Source organism: Cuculus canorus, chromosome 11 (genome assembly GCF_017976375.1).
Source record: "Cuculus canorus isolate bCucCan1 chromosome 11, bCucCan1.pri, whole genome shotgun sequence".
NCBI lineage: Eukaryota > Metazoa > Chordata > Aves > Cuculiformes > Cuculidae > Cuculus > Cuculus canorus.
The window spans coordinates 8,145,421-8,158,175 of record NC_071411.1 but is presented as its reverse complement, the minus strand read 5'-3'; the positions used below and the strand labels follow the sequence as shown (position 1 = coordinate 8,158,175).

Here is a 12,755-nt window from a genome sequence, read left to right as displayed (position 1 = left end):
CTTCCTATTTTGATTAGTAATGCATTTTCCTAGTATTAAAGATTTCTGCTAGGCTAAAGAAGTCTGTGCAGGACATTCCCTGCCTTTAGTACCATTCTTTTCTCACGAAGTGCTCTACAGTACCTCATCGACATTTTAAAATCTGAATAATAGTCAATTAAATAGTGCTTATTTAAAACAAATATGGAAAGATTTATTGTTTCCAGCCTTTGGGGTGGGGGTAGAGGGAGAAATAAGGAAAGAGCTCTGGAGATGCAACAACAGATTTTGGTGATAGCATTCTCACACCATATTTTGCAAAGCAGCCTTAGTGTTTTCCAGCCAGCTTTGTGTGCCCACCGCGCTAAACAGTTGGTAACACCATAATTATGAAATCAACTCTTACTTCCTCCACAGAAGCAAAACCCTCTTCCTAAATGGTAGTTCTTGCCTTTATAGAATCTGCAGATCTGGAGTCATGTAGATGAACTAGGAAAACAAGCCTGACATGAGGAAGAGCTGGAAATTCATTTGACACATTTATGAAGTCCAGGGTAGTTTACACACGTCAAATGTGCAGAATAAACTCCCATTGCCTTTTCCAGGCGACTCAGCTTCCAGCAAAGCATCTTTTTCAGAGTGCTTTGTTCCTCAATTTACCAAAAAGGAAGCAATGGGTGCAAGGGCAGATGCTGATTTAGTAAACACGCAGACTCCTATTGGGCAAGTTGCTTTTCCTGAGGTTGTTTATGCTGAGAGCTGAGGTCAGCAAAGGAATATAGTTTATGGTTTGGCCGCAGAGCTGCTGTGTAATTTGTCTTCCAAGTACTGGTGTTCAGAGGAAACTGTCTTCAGTCATAACATTTTTCTTTGCCTCAGTACTAAATGTTGGCTTGTTCCTCAAAAGGTGAAGACCTTAGATGGTTACTCACTGCTTGAGCCCATTAGGTGACAACTAAGAACAAAGGAAGCAGGTAAAGCATACAACAAACTTCTTCTCATTTTAAATAATTCCTCAGTTCTAACAGATTCACTAAAAAATATGGTGGATCCCACTAAGATTAACAATTTTGTTTCACCTGTTCCAATAATCAACGCTTTTCATTTATCAGTAGTACCTCAAAAATTAATCCCTAGTTCTTTGATGCTATAGCATATTATATGTGTGTCACCATTGGAACCAAAGAGAGCATCTCTTATTTCTTAAGTTCAGTTGTGGGGTATTGGGCAAATAAAGCAGCTGTACAGGTAATAATAATACAAGAAAAATTACGTCAAAACAAATCAGGTTTTGAGGCCCCTGATTACAGCAATAGTAAAATACTAAAAAAGCAATAAGAAAAACCACAATCACATGTAGATCCCATTTTCCTAATATTTCCAAATAAAAAAAAACCTAAATAAAGGAAAATATTTATAAGAAAAAAAGTTTCCAAAGGGCCCTGAAAGATGTCAATGCCTGTTCAGCCACTGCAACACATTTCCTATTTCTCTGCTCCCGTACATTGAGGTAAACAGAGATTAAAAGAAACTATGTTCTCATGGTTATAAAACACAGGATTGAGCCAGAAATCAACAGCCCTGTTCATGCTTCCAGTGCAACTTTTACATAGTACTTTCTCTTCGTTTCGGTTTCTCTCTTTCTTTTAGACAAAAATAGTCACATTGAACAAATTAGCCAGAATAGAAGGGAAGCAGTTCAAGAAGTGTTTTTAAATCACTTTTCCATCTCAGCTGGACAGCATGACAGAAATTCATAGTATTACTTGCAACAACAAGGCTGGGTAAGTACAGACTGCCTGTGCACTCCAAGGCACGTCAGGATGGTAAAGAATACTGACTTTGCTGGTAATGAACTTTTGTCTCAAAAAGACCAGGATCGAAATATTTGCCACCTTCCTTCTAATATAGGGTAGCTGCCCAAGCTTTGGGCACATACAAACATGACCTCCCTTAAGCTTTGGGTAAACAAATGTCTTGGCAGTAGGCTCACATTTCTGGATTACCTCTGCACATAAACATGACCTCATTTCCTTACAAGCAAAAAGCAGCAAGATAGGGGTTGGAACTTGTTTGGTGATTAACTCTGCTTTCCCCCCTCCCGCCCCCAAGAAGTTGTTTATAAACAAAAAAATAATTCAGATATACAGCAAAAATAATAGGGAGGGGATAACTCTTCCAAAAGGAGATGGAGAGTCATCCCCAAAGAAAGGTGTGGTTCTGCTGCAGAACAGGACAGTTGCTGACTTCTGATAACTAGGCAAGCATTGTAACCAAGTACTACTGTCCTACACCCCAAGAGTTCCACTACATCCCTCAGACAGGCAAGGGAGGACAGACCCACCCTAGAGGCTATGGGTTATTTCTCCTTTCCTCACAGGCAGGCACTTCAGTACATAAAACCCTTTCCCAGCAGTGGTGCCATGTACTACTCTGGAGTAACGCATCTCCCCATTCTCCAACACCCCTTTCCACAGACAGCCTGGAAATAGAATTTGGTCCTCAAGCTTGTTCCAAAGCCACGTGAAATAATGGGTGAACTTCAATTATTTTGGGCCATATCGACTACAGAAGGCCAACTAGAAATGAAATCCCAAAGACTTAGAAAAGCCCTGCATCTAGCAAGAGTGAAAGGATGGGAAAGGTGATCAAGAGCTTTTGGTAGAGTGACCAACTCCTTCCCCGCTCTGATTTTTACAGCTGCTGCTGTCAGCTAGGGAGTTTTGCAGAGCAAGAAGTTTTCCCAGACATGGAGGAACAACTGCCACTATTGTAGGATGATGGTGAAATCAAAGCCCTCCAACTCCTGAAAGTCAAGAGTGAAATCCACAGACCACTTGTAAATCAAGGAGACAAACACAAAGTGCAGCCACTTAAAACAGATGGACCAGACCCACAGTGTGACTTGGATACCATCATGTCAATTTATACTATGCAAGGGATCCATCCTGCATATTTTAAAGCAGAAAACTGACTCGATTAGACTTGCCTTAATCACGAAAATGTTCTCTTTAGGGAGTGGCTGTCACCCAAAAGAGACTTAACAGAGCACAGCCATTGTTAGCAGGAGAAAGGAGGCCAAATGCTTTTCTGGCCAGCCCTTGTGGAAGGGTTGTGAGGTCAGCAATGAAATAAGTCTCCTTGCTAGCTCTAGCAGCACTCCAGCAGGATGCCAACAGGATGCAGAGCTACTTTCCTCTGGACAGGACTGCATATGCTCCTTCAAAAACATACTTGGCAGACAGAAGACAACTTGGAGAGGAAGCAAGAAAGATTCAGAGAACTGAAACTCCGACTAGGCACTGCCTTCACACACTCAATCAGCAATCTGGACCTAACTTATTTGCTAGAAAAATATAATTGCTGTCATCAGCAATCCTCATTATATACTTGAGCTGCCTCAAACTACCATAATTGCATATTCCTTCCTTCCATGTATGCAGTAGCTAGCAGGTGCGCAGCCAGCCCATTTTCCCCATGTGAAATAACAGCATGATTTCCCCCAACAGCAATCACTCCCTTTCTACCAAATCTTGTCTCCAGGATTCTCAGGTGCACATAATATACACCCTCGATAGTGACATAAACCTTTTCTACCCTCCTCCATTAAAAACACATAGGTTCCAGCAATGTGGTTTGGGAGAAACAAGGCAAACACGCAAGACAAATAGAGACATTTTGCCAACTGCAGAGCAGTCTGGATCAAAACACGAGATTCACCCAAGGCACAGCTTCATTGCCTTCATTTGGATTATGCAAAGAACAGATTTGGCCTGGAGATCAAATTGATCCATCTGGATATAAGCTGATAGCAGTAATTGGAACTGGTATGAACTCCTGCAACTATTGGCATCTCTCCTTGTTTTTTTGCTGCCCAGCAGTCTACTTCAATTCATTACCGTATTAAATAATGAAGCTTCAATTCTACGCAATGGTTTATCCTGCCCAAAATATCACATTCCAACCCTTTGGCAAACCTGGAAAGAATCTAGAAATAGGCAGAGAAAATGTGAGAGACATTCCTACACACAAAAGCATGAAGGAAAGGCCTACACAGTTCAAGGTGAAGACAAATCACAGGGGACATGACAGAACTATACAGACTAGACAATAGCACAGGGAAAGCTGGCAAAGTCATGTACCCTTGAGGGCAACAAGAGCAATCAAAATCTTTACTTATACCACAAGCATTTAGCTGCAGTCAACAATAAAATTATCTTCCCCTCCCCTCCAAAACCACAATTTAGACACATGGATAATAATTCAGAAACAAGCAATAGATGGAAAAGTTAGGAGGTATCATAAATTTTACTACTTTAGACTCTATGAATAAGAACGTGAGTTAGAAAGAAAATTCCACCATTAGCCTGGTTGTGCTATCATCATCTATAGGATTTCTTGGGTCCAATTCAAAAAAATGTGCTTTGGAGAAGGGATACTGGTCTTGCAGTCACTAGCCTGTCTTGTTTAGGACTTCTTGTACTATGCCCCCATGCTTCATTAGTTGGATGTAGAGGGAAGATTGGTCCAGAGGTTCAATAAAATGAAATCTGCAGTTAAAGCATCTGAAGATTCAGGCACATTCTGACCAGGGAACCGATTGAAGCACACCTAACCGAAGTCCTCAGTGAAGCAAAGATGCTTACTGACTTATGGGAAGCAAAACAAGCCTTTTTGTGACTGTCTCAGGTAGATTTACTCCCCAGTCTACAGTACTGTTCTTTCCATCACATTGTATAGCTTAACAGTTCAGCTCTGAAAACTGCTGCTTGTCACACTCCTTAAAGCAGCTTTCAAAGCGTTCCAGATTTCATCAGTTAGATGTTGTTCCTGTGATGATACTTGGAATTATTCTCTCCTTATTTAAAGCAATAAATCTTAAAAGATGGAAGACCTCCTTGCTGCTTTCTCATCAGATGCACGGGGTTTTTTTCAGCCACAACAGGAGAAAATACAAGAAAACTGCTTCAAGAACCATGGTACATATAAAAATGCCGCTTATTAACTTAGAACACAAGTTCTTCATTGTAGTGTTAGGCGAAACTGAATTGTTTTGCAAGTACTGGCCTGCCTGGAAACCAGATATAGTTTAAGGATCCTCAAACTTACAATTTCCAGGAAAGGAGAAAAACCCCTTTGAACAACAGTAGAGGAATTTTGAAAATAATCATTTGTAAAAGAAAGAGGGAATGGGTGACGCAAACCTTCTGACTGGAAGGTTAAAAAAAAACTCAACTCATGCATTGGATTGGTTGTTCCATTTGTCATGCACCATAACACAAGGGGAATGGCGAAGTTCAAGTCTGAACAAATTTCCTCTGGAACACCTTTCTTCAGGAGGAAGATGAGCTACCACCTGCTCAGCCCCCACAACAACGCTGCCTCTCAGTGAGCAGCTGGCATGCTAAAGCCTGGCACACTCCTCACATGTCGAGGTAGTAGTGCACATCAGATGCAAAGCACTGAGTGTGTTTTGCAGCAGCAGCCTGCTGAGGAGTTGTCCCACAGCCTTTGCTTTGTGTAAGCCCCTCAGCAATTCCCAGGAGCTGTGTAAAGGGTGGCCTGGCTATGCATTTGTGGTCTCCTGATGGGTTCAGCTGGGTAGACAGCACCTGTGACCACAAACAATTCTAAGGAAAGGCTCTAAGTTACCAAATGACTCAAATTGTATTTACTGAGGAAAAGGGTTCTTTGGTCTCTCCTCACTGTCATTTTTCAGGCAGCCTTCATGCCTTTCTGAAGCCTCCTTAGTCCTTACAGAACCGCTGGTTTGGATCAGTCAACTTACCAGCAGAGCATCTTTAAAGAAGCCAGTCCACCACTCAGGAAGTGTCTGCATTTGGGGAAACATGTATCAGCTGTCCAGAAAGATGGGAAACACTGAGTGAAACTTAAATGAACTCATTTACTCTACCAATGAGCTTTTTCAGCCAGGTCAGAGCAGGCACATTTGTAGAGAGATAAATGCTTTTGGTGTTGCTATCCTTCTGTGCCAATCCAAGGCATGTACACAACGTAGCTCTCCAGTTGTTTCTGAACAGTGGTTAAAGAGAAGGAGCCTTGATCTGATTTGGTCCTTCTGGAAGCACCTGCTTAGGGAACATTCTCACCAAATGTAACCTTGGTCTAACCTTTCTATAAAGGACTTCAACCTTTAGGCCCTGATGAACACAGCTTTCATCAGGGAGCTGTCATTTTGGAGAAATAAATAGAACCCAATGGAACGAGTATCTCTCAAACACTTTGTAAAGCTGTTACACACAGTATGGACTATTCTCTTCCATTTCACATGTCTAAATAGTCTCCTCATCTAGGGGTCAGGTAAGCTTGTATCTCAATGCCTGCTCCAAACTCAAGAGCTCACTCAGTGTGTCTGTTTGTGCCCATCAACTGCTCCAGGTACACAGTTACTGCTGTCACACACACTTTAAAACTAGACACAAAGATGCACCAAAGAGTCTTCAAAAGTCCTTCAAAACCTAAAAAGCAGGTGCTTGCCTGAAAATCCCACCTGCAAAACCTCATTTGCCAGATACTGTGAAAGCATCCCAAGTTGTGCCTGCCGCAAAAACCCCATCTAGGACAACCTTTGGAGCACTGACTGGCTTCTGCTCCTATTTCAGACACTAATTTTGTGGCCAAAAGAATACTACAGGATGTGAGAAAGCAGAATTCATCCCTGGGCTTCCCAGTTTAGGGCCAGGGCTTCATTCCAGTTTTCCAGTGTCTGTTTTTGCATAGTACAGCCTAGGTTCTGCAGCCTTTATGCTACTCTCACCCCCTCAGGAGTCCTGAGGGTCGTGTGACAGGAACACAGCCATTCTGGTACCAACCAACAGAAAATATGGAAATATCTTCCTTGACTTTCCAGTCTATTCTATTTATGGCTGCCAACACAAGATCCTTTTCATTTAGTGCACTATTTACTGGCTCCTAACAACGAGTATCCTCGTTGAGTGTATAGTTGTGCAACCTGGGAAGGTTCAAGAGTCTAACACACTCAAAAGATCTTTATTTTATCAGGTAAGACAAAAGGCCTCCTGGCTCCTTTTACTGAGAAAAGCTGTACCAAGGAGCTGATGTAAGGGTAGTGTTAGCTTAGAAATGGAGGAATCCCTATTGGCTCCTGCAGTGTTTACCCTCCCTCTAAACCCTGCACAGTATTTATCTGCCTTCCAAAGCTTTGGGCAGTATGGCTTTAAATGCCTCAAGCATTGAAGCTTCTTGAGTTTAGGCAAACCAACAAGCCAGTAATTAGAAACACTTTGCCAAAAGCCAGCTTACATATTGCTTCTGCCTCATTTTTATCATCTTGCTGCTCTTGATCAGATTGTTTACTCCTCGTGGACTTTTGGTTTTAATACTGTTCTTTTTTCCTCGGAGTGGCCCTTGATTTCCCCAATGCCTCCTGGACCTTAGCTTAGCATCTTAGGGAAACAGAAAAAAATAACCCAATAATGTTTTACAGTTATCAGTAAAACTTCTGATGCAAAATTTTAGTTATTCTTAAAAAAAGTGCAAGAAATGATCTTTCCAAAACCCTGGCCAAGTCTGCCGGCCAGATTTATTTATACATGATCCCAAAATCCCGAAATCATAATAGTTCCAGGAAAAGAGAAAAAAAGAAAAAGAAATGCACATTACAGGATCTTCCGTTGCTTCAGTCCACATCTACTTCTGCTCAATATCCAAAGACAATTTTAGCTCCCTTGTGCACCACAGTTCTCCAATTAGACTACTTTATGTGATTTCTAAAAATAGAGAGGAACTATATTTTTGTTCCATTTCAACACTAGTTTTCCTCAAATATTGGCATGTTAAGGAAAGAAGCCACTAGGGGAAAAAGCAGGAAAAAGTTCAGAACGTTTCCTTCAGCCAGCTTCTAAAACATACTGTGCATTTCCTCTCTGCATGAGTGAGAGAACAGCTTTGGAAAACTGTTGTTTCTCACACTCTTATCTCATGGTTGGTTTCAGGGAAAAGTATTCACAGATGCATGAAACTAAGTGAGAATCTGCTATTTGCAATTATTATTATTTTCTTGATCTATAAGAAACTGAAGTGCTTACATACGGCCCCTTATGTCCTTTCAGTCCTGTTTCTGTCACCAGCCTGCTGGCTTCGTGTTGGTCTGCCCACGTCTCACACCCATAGGACTTTCCCCCAGATATAGAGCTGGCAGGCAATCACATCCCTACTATTCATTCTTACAGAGAGGTCCTGAAGAGTTTGTAGTTATAGCCAAGTCATTCTGCTCTCTTCAGCTACCTCAGTGAGCTACATGGACAATATCAGCAGCTCAGACTCTACAGCATGTAACATCCATTGGTACCAAAACTACTTTTCTTCTCCTCTCCTCCATTCACTGGATAGCACAGACCACCTGTAATTATGTTTGATTTAAATGCAAGCAGAACCAAACATTCTAAATGTGCTTTCCTACCATGGTAGTCCCTAAGAATGCACACAGCAGTTTCCCTCCTGAGGACTTCTAAGAGCTTTGAAAATATAATTAAATGTCAACGTTCCTGAAAGTGGCAAATGCTGGAATTTCAAGATGTGTAAGCTGAAGTCCGTCAACTGGTTCAAGATTATGCATTTCCAAGGCACAGGTGAGAACTCACCCAAGACTGGCAGTAGAGCCTCATTTCTGCTGCTTGCGAGCCGTAAGACACTTATGAACAGCCTCACTTTTCTCCCTGCCTCTCTCCCAGCAGGGTTCAGTGGAAAACACCGTCTTATCTTTCCTGGCCTTAATTCTCACATCTGTAGACACTATAAATAAAATCGCTCAATCTTTGGAAATTCCCATTACTCCTTTCAGAAACACATTCTTTTCCTGATGACAGCTCAGCTTGGGGCTATCAGTGATGTCCCCTACTATGTATTATGTGCAGGTGGGATGTTTGGCCATGTCAGGCACCAGCTGCCACATACTGACCCCTTGTTCATGCAGGCAGGCTCTTGCCATTGCACCAAGAGAAGGCATGGCACTAAAAGGTGTTCACAAGAGTATCTGAATTTGGCCCTGAATCAGTGTCAGACACCTGAGATCTGAATACAAATGAACTAACCTTAAGGAAAACTCACGTGTTAAACGCAGCTATGCTTCCTATAATAAACAGGAACTCCCAGGTCCTCCAGCAGGTCAGATCAGGTATCCCCATAACGATCACAGGTAGCACTAGGAAGAATTACCTTGCTCCTTAAACACATCTCCCAGTAAGAAACTACATTGCCTTACAGAACACCAGCAACAGAATTAACATCCCAGCAGTGTGTCCTCAAAGTGGTACTTACAGATAGGAAGGGTAAAAATGTGCTAGGCAAAATCCCCATGCCTTGTTTGCCTCACAGATTACTTCTCATGAGCCTTCATGCTATTCCCACCCACTCAGGTGTCCTGAGGGTTGTGTGACAGGAACGCAGAACTGGACTGGGTGAAACAGCCTGGCTTACTCCAGCATACAATAGCTGCTGCTTCTCATCTGGTTAATTTATCCTGTCTTCCACATAAAGCACCTCCAGGACTCTACAAGTGCACACATGCAAGAGAACAAAGGTATCTGTCATGAAATCTGCATGCTCAGTGTTTACCAGGTGAGATGTGAACAATGCCCAGACAACACTAGAAACCTTTATTTGTCTTCTGGAGAAGCATCTGACAAGTGCCAGCACAAGTCCAAGTCTGCCAGGTCCTGCTGCTGCCTTCTCCGTTCAGCTCACCTTCCCTTCCTAGCATGCAGCAGCCTCGAGAGGAAAGTTACTGTGCCCAGGAAAAGGCCTGGCACGGCACTAATGTATATTGACAGTGTGTTTTCTTCCCTGGTGCCCAGCCACGCACAAATCCCCTTTCTGAGTCACTCCCAGTGAGAAAACCAACACCGACGTTCTGCTCTGTTGAAATGGTAAGGCTGAGAGAGCAAACATAAAAGGAGCTGCCTATCAGAAGGGGCTGGGGATGCGCTGATGTCTAGAAGCATTGGAGGCAAGGGGAGAGGATTTCAATAAATGCAGCATAACACTGATAAGAGGGGAGAAAAGAAAAGAAAAAAAGGGAGTAAAGGATGCTGGAAAAATACCTCTTGGCAGAGCAGATGAAACTCACTTCCATCAGTGACCTATAGCAAAAGTCCAGACTCACAGGACAGATTTTCTCTTTCTACTTTTCCTCTTATTATTTTTATTGCCATACGGTTTCTTGCAGATATTGCGTCCAGTTTTACCCTGCTCTGTACAAATGTGGCAGATGCCATCTTGGCAAGTACCAGGGTTGAAACAGGGACCAGCAAAGCAATAAAAGCAGGCTTCTCTGCCTGTGGAAAGCCAGGCCAGCCAGCTGGGAGCTATAACAGACCAATATCCTCTGCAGATCAGGCACAGATGTGAACGTGTAACCACAGGCCAGTGTTACACAAACACATCATGTGGACAAACCACCCCTCAAATGCTTAAACAGGCAGCAGAGGAAGAATAAGACAAGCAAAAGATTGTAAGCTGAGAAATGAGCCTCTAGTTGTCTCAAGAGTGAGCATGGACATTAATCTAGATCTCTCAATTACTAGAAAAGCATCATTCACAAAGCCACACTTCTAACAGAGTCTTTGTGCTTGTATGTGCAGGATCCAGAAATGGAGAGGAACTCGAGGTGCCGCTTTTGCAGTAACTAGTTCCCCTTGGGCTGCTTGGCCAGCTATTGAAGATATTAATTACTTTCTGCTGAAATGAACAGGTGGAGGGGAACAAGTCAGAGGCATGCTTGGCTAAAGGTAACATGCATTCTGCCTTGGAAATAAAGCAGAACTAATGTCAGCTGACATTCTGCCATTTAAGTACTCCAATGACCAAGTCCTCTCAGAAGCCTTTAGATGCAGTCTCTAACACACGTCTCTGAAGGCAGAAACGTAGCAGTGCATATGAATCGTATGTCACTGTGTGAAGCTACCTTGAAGAGCATATTTCTGTTTTCAAAGCCCTCTGCGACTAGGTAGTAATTAGATACTGCAAATAAAGGGTCCTTAGCTATGTCTGTAAGCTGACTCCTGTAGCCCCCAAAGCTCTAATTAGCAGCCCCAGTTGCTTTCATTCTCTAGAGATGCCTTGTTTCCTCCTCATTCTACTCCAACAGCTCCTGAGCCTCCTCTTCTGCACATCAATATTTGACCAATGTGTCAGCTTTAGCATATTAACATTCATGTAAGAGAACGGGCAGAGGCATTGGCACCATAGCAGCATCAAGATGTGCTACAGCTGGAAGCAGCGGGAAGAGCTGCCCGAGGAATCACGTCCACCTACAGCACTTGTACCTTCAAGTAGTTGCTTGATAAACAGGTAATCATTGAAGTGCTTGAAACTATGGCTGTACTAAAATATGACAGAGCTTGGTTGCATTTCTTTTGCTTCCCTTTCAGATACTGTATATCAAGGTTTCTTACTTTTAAGACTTAAAATACACTCTGAAACTTTGAACAGATGTAGCCATCCAAAGTTATTGCATTACAGAGCAAGGAAAATCTTCTAGCATATTATTTCTTCTACCCCTGCAAGAAAAGGAAGATGGACTACCTTTTTGCATAACCTCACAGTGCTGCATGCTATACACCAAACAACGTAAAATCCATACACCTAGCAATACACAATCTCGGACACAACAGACCAGGTTGCCCATAGGATTAAGTATAACTTGGTAGCTTTAGGCAGATACTGCAGTTCACACATTTCTGAGGCAGTAATGCAAGTAAAAATGTGAGCAGACATAGAACAACTTCAAACATCCAGGAACAGTGCAGGAGACTAATCATCTGGCAATGAGATGTATAAATAAGCTAAGTGAAAATGAGGTTACACGCAAGGCATAAACTCAGAGCTCAGCATCTCCCAAGTTCTGGTCTCACTCTAGGCATTGGTGATAAGACCACAATATCACTAGTAGCTGTCCCAAAAGCAGCTGGCCTCATCCTGTCTTCTAACAAGAACATTTGCGCACATTCATGCTCATGTTCAAGTGCACTTGTACAGCACCACCTCACACGGGTCCTCACAACCAGTTTATTATGTGTGAACAATTGCACCTGCAGAATTTCTTTTGGAAAGGGAATGAAGCAGAAAGGCAGCATTTGCCAAATCAGGGTTCAAAACTATTCAGTCTACATATTATAAAATTACAAGAGGAAAACATACTTCTGATACCACAGTGTGAGGCTTCACAGCATTTCAAATCACAGCAAAAGCCTTCTATACCCAAGATACAAAGAGGGGTCATCAGTTGCTCCTAAAAGCTGAGCTGGGGTGCAGAAAGATGAATTTGGAGTTCTCCAAATCTTATGGCTGAGAGCCATCATGAGCTCTGCGTTCTATGGGTACGTTCTCGGTTTCCCTACTTTCCTCCAGCACACACAGATACTACCCTGTATGATTGCTCTGGGACAAAGCCTTTGGTTTTTCCAAAGCATGGCTTCAGATTTAAGAGATTTATATAGGCACACATGCATATCCGTACACCATTAGAGTCAGATTAGTGCTTTGGCAAAGCCTAAACCACGGGCTGGGGCACATCTGTAGCTGAGATAAATCAGCACAGGCAAAAGTTTTTCACCACCCGAGTTTCTAACACTAAGTGCCTCTCTGCACTCATTTATAATCAACCAAAAAGACAGGTTACAGCTCCTAGGAAAAAAAGCACATGCTTGCTTAAAGACATAGCAACCACCTCCTCATGCTACCAGCAGCAGTACCATGTGCTAGAGTGACACTGCTACCCTTGAACGTACCCTTGC

The 12,755-nt window shown here is 42.6% G+C and overlaps 1 long non-coding RNA gene across 1 annotated transcript; it reads left to right on the top strand.

Moving 5' to 3' along the window:
• Window positions 1-46: 46 nt before the first annotated feature.
• On the top strand, window positions 47-11,593 carry LOC128853323 (uncharacterized). Its single transcript, XR_008451785.1, has 3 exons — window positions 47-9,887; window positions 10,602-10,748; window positions 11,108-11,593. It is a non-coding gene; the product is annotated as an uncharacterized LOC128853323 (long non-coding RNA).
• Window positions 11,594-12,755: the final 1,162 nt, after the last annotated feature.